The 9,895-nt window shown below is 47.0% G+C and overlaps 1 protein-coding gene across 4 annotated transcripts in view; it reads right to left on the reverse strand.

The window, feature by feature from the left end:
• PRRC2B (proline-rich coiled-coil 2B) overlaps positions 1-9,895 on the reverse strand; it is a 48,911-nt gene that overhangs the window by 38,141 nt on the left and 875 nt on the right. The gene's annotated exons all lie outside the window — the stretch shown is intronic.

The raw sequence follows: 9,895 nt of genomic DNA on the forward strand, positions 1-9,895 counted from the left end.
CTGAAAACACTTTATAAAAAAGATTACATTTTCTCTGTTGCTGGCACCTTCAACACCATTTTTAGCTATAAATATGCTGAAACATGAGGAACGCACACACTGGAGGTCAACTTTTATGTCAGGGAAAAAAACTTTGCCTACTTTCAATGGGCCTTTCTTTCATTTTTTCAAGCATAATTCTCTGTTCTAAATTTCCTCAAATCTAGGAGCTTAATCTAACCTTTTCACACATAATTTAGATTTCCAGATTTCTCATTGCAAAGCCTCCACTTCAAGCCTAAAACTGCTGGCAGTTTTATTATACCATCTGCTAGGTCCCATCTTAGGGTTGCAACTCTGTGTTGGAGTAACAAAACGCTATATATATTGGATCTTCCCACCCTTCACCCTTTCTGAAACTCATCCAGCTGAAAGCATGTTTCAAACGCAGTCAGAAATCACTCTTTCTTAAAGAAACTGTATCTGACCAGAGGCTACAACTTTCACCAGCAATGCTTTATCAAACATGATTTCCAGGTAAGAGGATTAGTCCATCACGCGTTATGTACAAAATAAAGCACAGACCACAAACATGTTGGATACAGCCAGTTTGAGAATGTGCTGCAATCTGCAACTAGCTGAGTAAAGCCCATCTAGAGGCTGCTGCCAGGGGATAACTTTCTGACCAATAAACCTGGCACCACGCAGCATTCGTTCTTGCATTGCATGATTTAAATGGGGCCTGGCAGGAGCAAGCAGCTGTGTGCTAGGCAGCAAGCAGCGCGGTCGGGGATAGAGGAAGAAAAGTATTTTCTGTCGCTCAGTAACAGCGTCCACAGGACGCTCAGGAAAAACACCAGGCTCCACACGGAGCCTCACACAGCCACCTTTGCTGGACCACCGCATAGGGCTGCAGCACGAAGGCTGGCGGAGGCAACGGGGCTGGCCGGCATTCTTGAGGCACCTTTTCCTGCAGAGCAGCAAACAGATCTGTGGCTCCAGTCTGGTTCAATCTTTGCTCAGATGGTCACCGTGTGCCAAAGAAAACAATAGCTCCTCACTTGCCCATTTCCACTGTATTTTATTAGTAGGACAGACATGAAAGAGAAAGGGAGAAAAGACACTGATTACCACGGACTTGGCAGGAAAGTAGAAGCTGGACTGAGAACAATGACCTGTTTGAACTGGCAGCGTTGCGGGGAGCCCCGGACCACAGCGAATAGCAGAGGGTGCTGCACGCCAGCCCTCAGCTGCGCTGGCAAGAGCACAGCCGCCTGCTTTTACAGGTATATTGAGCCTTGCAGAGGGAGCCTGGCTTGGGGTCTATCCAGACCACGTCAATCCTGTACCAACCTCAAACAATCCCAAGCAATAAAGTCCACTTTGAGGTTTAGAAAACTCAAACCAGACAAAATTAATAGGCATTAGGGGGGAAAAAAAAAAAAAAAGAACTACCACATTAGGTTCAGGAGTTAGCCAGTTAACAGAAAATCCCTGAGTTCCTGAAAGTCAACATGCAAACAGCACGCAGGGTAACGCTGCCAAAGAGAAACCCTGACAACCAGTTATGTAACTGGGTCTCAGCTGCCTCTTGATTACATCTTATATCATTAAAAGGACGCGGGAGGAATAAACAACCACTTCAGAGCAGAGGAGCTGGGGACACGTCGGGATAAAGCCCCTTGTCAAACTTTCTGGGACAGCCACAACTGCTGTCTGGATAAGTGAAATTTACTTTGAACTCCTTCGACGCTTTGAAGCTGAAAACATGAAACACAGCTTTGTTTGTGTGTTATGTGTATGCTCCACAGGGGAAAACAAGTCCATGGAGAGGTGAGGCGCTTTCCATACAGTCACTGTGCAAAGAGGCTGCTGAGGCGCTGAGCCCCCTCGGCGGGACCTCGGTGCCTGTCCCTCCTGACAGCAGCCAGCTGCAGATCTGAGCTAGTCCATGGCTGTATTGGCCAGGGGGATCACTCAGCACCCAGGTCACCCACAGCACTTCAGAAAGGCCACAGAGCCTCCCAAGGCTGTCACGACACTGGACTATTTTCCCACCACACAGTCGAGCAGAGAATCCAGGCAGGGATCATCAAGGCCTTTCAGTTTTGCAGAGCAAAGCCATTTCTGATAAAAATCAAGCTCATTAAGAACTGAACTGCCAGCCCGCATGCTTATTATTAGGAGAGCTAGAACCAGAAGGCACATGCCGATGCTGACAACTGAAAACTGACAGCCTCGGCAAAGCCGCTGACCTGTGCTCAGGGTCCCCGTGTCCGATAGCTGACCCTGAAGAAAGCATTATCCCTTTACAGAGATTAAAAAAAAAAAAAATCACCAGCATCTCTGCAAGGTTTCTCTCTGGGTTTATAGAGGTCTTTGGGGGAAGGTTCACTATCAGTTTTAGCATGAAGCTTAGCTCTTCCCATTCTCAGGGCTAGCAAGGTCTCCTGTAATATCCAGGGACAGCACCGGAGTGCAAAATACTGTGTCTCAGAGGAATTGGAAAATACTGCAGTATGACCAGTTACATTAGAGGCCTTAGCGTACAAATAACTGCACCAGAATCACTTCCTGGGCAGAGAGCTTCGCTACCCAGGAGTCTTCACGTCTGCATCATGTTGCCCTGGATTTCATGTGTGGGTACTAACCCCATCTAACTGCCCTTTAAAGGGGTACATTCTAATCCAGAGACCAACAGTGACATTTTAAGTGCCAGAGCACGCAAGTCTTGGAGCTACAGCAGGGATCTACTGAGCCCAGGGAGCCTGTCCTGCAAAGAGAGCCATGTGAAAACCTTGAGTTACTGGCACTGGTAACAACTGGAAACCCCTGAGCTGAAAAACACAGCCAAAGAGAGACTCCTGACTTTGATTGTCTGCAAAGCTCTTTGTAAATCTATGTATGAAGGAGGCTGGGCTGCTGGTGTTTTATTCACAAGCCTTCAATGGAGCTTGAATACCTGGAAGTTAGCCAGCCTTAATTGAGCAGGGCAAACAGATTTATGAAAGGTAACACACACACTAGAAGGAATCACTTCAGCTACTCACACACCACTGAGCTCTACACTGAGCACAATCACTCGGGCAAAGGACCCGCGACCACTGCAGACCTTCACTCCTTGCTCACTTCACAGCAGCAGTCACAAACACAAAACAAAGCAACAGGACGGAGATTAACAGTGAAAAAAGCTTTTCTCCAGAAGCAGAAAGACTTTTGACCTGAAATTTTATATGAATTGTTCAGAAACTCACAGGTTGCAAAAGCTGAACCATACTTTCAGAAGAGGAATGTTTGGAGTTGATGTTAAAGTGAAATCTGTTGTTGTTTCTAATGTTACTGGTAATGTGAAACCTTTTAAAAAGCATAGTACAGTTTTACAGAAGTTTAGTGATGTTCACTCTTCTTTAAATACATAGAGACAATTTGGCTGGCACTTCTCATAGCTAAACATTTATCTGTCAACAGGGAGATACCACTACTTCTGGAACACATCCCACCAAGAACCACCTAGTTGTGAAATGGTTGCCACCTGCCTCAGCAATGAAAGGCACCACTGGCTGCCCCTGGAAGAGCTTTGGTGAAACAGTGTGACCAGCTGCCCAAGGGGCTTGGTGCCAGATACACTTATATCCTGTAGAAGCCCTGTTTGGGCCAGGCAGGGATCATCAGCCTAGCGGGGAAGGGACCAGACGAGCATTCAGTTCCTAGGAGAGGCTGCTTAGTAAGGAGGGGAGCAACAGGAGAGTATCAGCATCGAAGTACAAAGTCAGTGGGATCAATGCAGAAGAGCTGTGCAGCAGGCAGAGGCTGTAGCAAGAGTCTAGGCCACAAGAAGCTGCTTGCTGTCATTCTGTTGCATTGTTTCCAAAGGGACCTGCTAAGATTTGTTGGTACTCCTGAAAAAGGGCCTGCTGAGATCCTGAATGTGGCACCAAGTCCTGCCAGACAGAGAGAAGCAAGTCAGCAGTCTGCAGTGCAGAGAAGAGAGACACCCCGTAGCAAAGACAGCTCCTGATTCATAAGGTGGGACCCTCCTCGCTTAGCTGAACAGGTGTATTTGGCAGTACCAGTTCTTTTAATTCTGCACAATCCCAGCTTCTCTCTGCATCTCCCATGAACCTTGTCTCCTTGTAAAAACAGGAGACAAAAATCACGTCTCCCATGATTTATTGCAGAGGTATGCTGCTAGCTGAGTAATACTGTTGGAGGCTGTCTGCCAGAAGACTTGCCCGCTGGCCAGCCCCATCATCAGGCCTCTCTAAGCCAAGCCACCCTGGATTTGAGACATGCAGCAGGACCACGAAGCGGAGACGCAGAGTCTTCTGGACAGCATATCTATCATTAACTCTGTGGCGTGGAGCTGTACAGGCAGAGATAGAACAAGACAACGGGGGGGCAGAAAGGCCATGTCCTGTAAGATGACCTGACCTCATTTTCTCAGCTGTCTTCACCAAGCTCACCTGCTGCCCCCTCTTATAAATGTACCGTCAGGTTGGGAATCACAACTACTGTTACTGAACCACTGCACGGTTCTAGAGAAAACAGATCTCCACAGTCTCAGGTTTGGCCTGTGAAATACAGAAGCCCCACCTCTCTGCTAAACAGCTTTCCCAGTGCTGGGAAGGCAGGTAGCAGAGAAAGGCAGCCAGAAAGGGTGGATTTATAACTTACTGTAAAACCGATAAAGCAGACTGGAGTCTGAAGAGCTCAACTGTATTTACACAAAAACATTAGTGAGTTCTGTGGTCCTTTCTGTAAGGGCTGGACAGACAATGCCACACCCTTAAAAGGAGCCCTGACCTCCAGTAATTGAGGATGCAAACGAAGATAAGAAATACTTCATCCTGAGGATGCAAGACTATGGCATGGAGAGGAAAAAAAAAAATCCATCCAGAAAGCTGGTCCACAGCCCACAGAAAGTACTTACGAGATCCTGTGCTCACGAAACTCCCCCTCCTTTTCAAGCAGCAGAAACCCCAAGGTGTGCAGTAAATTCTTCTCTTGAAAGGAATGTCTGTCTACAGCAGCACTCCAGAGAAACGGAGCCCATTTTCTGCCCATCTGCTGCATCATACTGTAAAGAAGGAACTGACCCCTTGGTGCCAGCTTGTCAGGAAGGAATAACTGTATTTCTAACCCAAGAGGAAGCGCTGTAGGGCTTTCATGCCCCTCAGAACCAGGAATTGATTACTGCAGGGAGGCAGAAAGGTATCTTACAAAGCACCAACGACCAACATCACACTCATCACCCTCTCATCCAGGCCATAAAGGTGTTAAATGAGACACGCCCCAGCATGAACTGACTCTGACACCCCTATCTATAAACCTCGCCGGGCTCAGAAACCGTGACTTCCTGTAGGCACTTCTGCAGCAAGACACAACAGAAATAAAGGAGCGTATTTCTTTGCTGTTTCACATTTCAGAGGCAAAACCCAGAGAGGACAGAGCAGCTCAGTTCAGCAAGACCTACCGGTGGCTTCAACAAATCCAGACCCCAACCGCTCTAGTACAAGAGGAAAGGCAAGTGACCTAGTGATCTCCACGAGGTGCCTGCACAAAGGAGGGCTCACATTCAAATACAAATCCTTACCCTTAAGAGCTGTACTTATGCTCTGGCTCCTCCACAACCGAGGCCCAGAGCTGAAGCATGCTACCTACAGCCTCCAAAGTGATTCTGCCTTCCACTTTGCCCTGCTCAGGTTCCTCCAAGAGCTGAATGCCCGGGGAGAACACACAGATACAACATCCTGTTCCCTCAACACCAAAGCAAGGGGGCTGATCACGAGCAAGCAATTTAAATCCAAATACAAAAGAAATCCCTGGCATAATGCTCTGTTGGCAAAACCTGTTCAGAAAGCTCCTGGCAACATTCAGCTGAACTGTAAGGTAAACTGGGCATTTAGGTACCTGAGCAACAACGACAGGCTGCAAACAGTTGGTAGGGATCTCCTGATGGGTAACAGGGCCAGTACTATCAGTCCTATTTTACAGGCTCGGTAACCAAGGCAGAGAAACAGTTTGCTCAAGTACCACTGTAGGCAGCGTTAGAGGTCCCAGAGCTCAGGTTTTTGCTCCAGCCACCCAAACCTGCACTGCCAAGACCCTCAAAGAAAATGCAGCTCTTGATCACAAAGGAGCAAGTTGTAAGGAAGAGTCAAACGAGGAGGGAATGCATTGCAGCACCATCTGCCACGTCTAGAACAACCTCTTCCAGTGGAAGAGACCATCCACCGGCACAGAAAGCAGATCCAATCCTGTCCACTGCTTCAGAGGAGCCCACAAGGGTAGGAAGCACCCACACAGCGTGAACTGTTCTCAGGCCATTGCACCAAGTCTTAGGACTGACAGCTCAAGCCAAAGACGCTTCCATCGCTAAAAACTAAACCGAACACCACTGCATTTTAAGGTTGTGAAATTCCTTTAGTCCTGACACTGCTGCCACACAGGCTTTTAAAAATCATCACAGTGATGATACCCATATACCCATATAACGAGGTGAGATACAGCAAGAGTGGCATAGGCGAAACACCTGTGCTGCCAGCTCCAGAACCCAAATATAAGCCTCCGAGTTGTCAGACGTAGCTCACCTTGGAGAGCCCTACACAGCCAGGACAAGGACAAGTGGAAGGACCGCAATCGACTGCTGCCAGAGAACAGATGCATTCTGAGATGTGACCACAGAAATTCTTCCAGTGAAGTCACAAACATTTCACAAATCTTTTACCTGGTCCCATGCTCAGCAACTTACTCCATCTGTCAGCAGTGAACACAGGTTTTACAGCAAGCAAGCAGAGAGGAAATCAGAGATGTCACAGCTCCAAGAGATGAAATCAGAGCAAAGCTGGCAGTCTTTAGGTTAACAGTTCTTTTTGCAGGAACAGATACAGCTCTTTCCACACAAATGCCATCAGCTGTTGAGTAAGCAGCTCTGTTTTCTCTGCAGTCTCAGGAAGGATCACACTGGAATGGGGAGGTGGGTGTTTACCTTGTGCCAATGAGCCTCACTACCAGATCTGCGCTTTGGTAACACCCCTCCACACTCTCAGGCTGTCTGCTGACTTCAGGGCCTCAGCTCCCATTCAGGTTATGAACAAAAGGTTATCTTTATGAAGAGAGAGACTAGAGATAAAAACCAATTATATTAATCAGCAGGCAGTAAATGCCAATCCCTCACTGCACACACAAGGGAGAAGAGGTTCCTGTACACCCCTGCTGAGCAGATCCCTCAAGTCCTGTTCCCCCCCCAAGGCGCTGATGGGAGCTCCTCCAGCAGGCACCTCTGCAGCCAGACAGGCCAGCACCAACACACACACTGCAGGGTACAAAGCTGCCCTGGCAAGAGCTGAATAGATCTTTCTCTATCAGATTTCTCTGATTTCCCACAGCCATCAAGACTGATGCAGCCAGTTCAAACCATTAATAAGATTACAAGCAGTTTAGACAAGCCTGCAGTTCATAAACACTGCAGATGCTGAAGTTTCCAAGGAAGCATTTCTCCAGATTCCCCAATTTTAACAACACTAGAGCAATGCAGCATTGCACGGCAACTTTTCTTAGACGAAGCCTATTCACAGGAGCCATTTGCACTAAAAATGAATGCCAAGGAAGTTAACAGGAATCTGATGGGAAAAGGACACAGGTATAAAGTGATAAGAAACCCAAAGTTACATGCAGTGTGGTTCAGTACTCTGAAGAAAGGAGCTTTAGACACCTTCAGGTAGCTTTAGCTTTTCTGGAAAGCTAAGCAACTCAGACTATGTACAAGACATCTGGACTACGCCGAGCCGGACAGGAAGTGAAAACATTTCACAGATGCTTTAATTTACATAGATATTTGCAGTGCATAACTGACAAGGTGTGTAAGCGTCATCACTTCTATTTTCCAGACAGGAAAATGATACTGCAGAACTCTGCAGCTATGCTGAGTGCCACAGAAAGAAACAGACCCTTCATCTCTCACTTTCTAGGGCTGGAAACTACCCTCTGAATTGCAGTGCCTTCCCAATGCTGTGAGGCCAGGAGCAGCATAAAGCCCTGCTCCAGAGGAGTTCTGGAGGAGCAGGTCTGCATGCCAGGATGGGGAACGCTGCGAACAACCTCCTAAATGAACCACCCCATACACTGCTTTCACTGCAACAGGATCACAGGCATCACTAAAGGCAACGTTTTGCTCAGATGCAGAACACTAACACCGTAATAACACTCAGATCGCGTGAATCCACTCCTAAATGACAGTTCGTGAAGTTTCAATTGCTAGGTGGGAGCTTGATTTTCTGGTTATTTCAGAAAAAGATAAAACCATACTTCATACTATTCCAGCCATGAAGAAGCATTTCTTGAGCATGTCCCTAACTCCCCTGCCTGCTTCGCAGCCCACTCCAAACTCTGAACAAGAGCACTCAAGGCTTTTGTACGGGCTCCCAGCCCACATACAGGTAGGAAGAGCTCAAGAACCTACCCCACAGCAGAACTCTTCAAAAAAAAAAAAATTACTATATTCCCACACAAGAAATGCCTGTGGGAGGCAAAGTCCCAGTGCAAGCTCTTCAAACTTGTCTCTATTCACTCCTTGCAGCACCATCACTACAATTCCTGTCCAAAATGTCTCAACGGCTACCCAGGAAGGATTCCTCCACCAAGCCTCTTCCAACAGGGTGCAAACTCTGCAAATACTATATAGTTTACTCCTCTTAAGTGCTACTCACCCGAAATTCAAAGGCTATTGAGGATGCTCCCAACAGCTAATTGAAGCCCGGTGGACATTTGAAGTACTACAGTCCAACAGAGTAGTCCTATTGGCCAGATCCTAGGGTGCTGTTAGCAAGCCCTCGCTTTCTTCCCAGTATTTTCCCTGTATTTCTTCGCACTTAAGCCTGGCTCACCTTTACCTCCTCTTTCACTTTTGCATGTTTCAAATCTGCCCATTACCTCTTCCCTTTCACTCAAGGTATGATTCTTTTCACCAGTCCTCCACAAATTAATACCCGTAGTCTCTTAAAGAGGTAACAGTGAGCTCTCTTGCCCCTTCCAGTTTACCAGCACTTTCCTGAAAATGTAAGAGTTCAGAAACAAAATACAGACACTGTATTTTGGCTGTAAGCGCAACGGCCCCCCGCAGAACCGCACATACACCTTTTAACACCTCAAACCACCTTCTGTCCTCACAGACCCCCACAGCATTGCAAGTCAAGCAGCTTCACAACTAACCAATGCCACAGGTAAATACAGAACAACCCAGGGCTACTAGACCAGCCTCCAGTCCACTTCAATTATGGTCCCAATGCTCCCAGACCAAAAAAAGGGATCAGGATTTACAGTGATACACATCCGAACAGCTTTGCTCCGAAATAAACGGCTCATAAGCTCAAACTTCTCAGTTACTTCTGCGCAGGAAGCACATGCGCACACAGAGAACATCCTGAATACTAGTACAAGTTACTAACTAAAAATGAGCCCAAGCTACGTTTCAGTGAGGTTTAACATTGTAATACAATCTCCTGCTTTAGCCCCATTTTTCCCTCCTGTGGGAAAGGATAACTCTTTAACCAAACCAGACGGGTTCCGCACATATCTGCAAAACCCCCTTCAGAAGGTGCTTTCCAGGAGCACACTGTCATGACTTTCGTAACAAAGTCACTTAATTTCAGCAGTTAGAAAAAGAAGTTCTGCAAGGGCGAGAGCTGCACCTCCCCAGCCTTTACCCGTTCACTGTGCTTTCACCTCATTGTCTGATACCTGACAGACTCACAGTTGTATTTCTTCTGTTCCAAATGACAAACTAGTGATAAGGAGCTGTGAAATTATCGACCTATTAGGGGAATGAGTCAGTGCCACATGAAAACCAAAACCCACTTACAAGGCATGATTAGCTGAAGAGCAAGGCACTCATTGCTAAGTTGCAGAATAAATGAGA

The sequence above is a fragment of the Pygoscelis adeliae genome, unplaced genomic scaffold, assembly GCF_000699105.1.
Source record: "Pygoscelis adeliae isolate BGI_AS28 unplaced genomic scaffold, ASM69910v1 Scaffold114, whole genome shotgun sequence".
NCBI classification, from domain to species: domain Eukaryota; kingdom Metazoa; phylum Chordata; class Aves; order Sphenisciformes; family Spheniscidae; genus Pygoscelis; species Pygoscelis adeliae.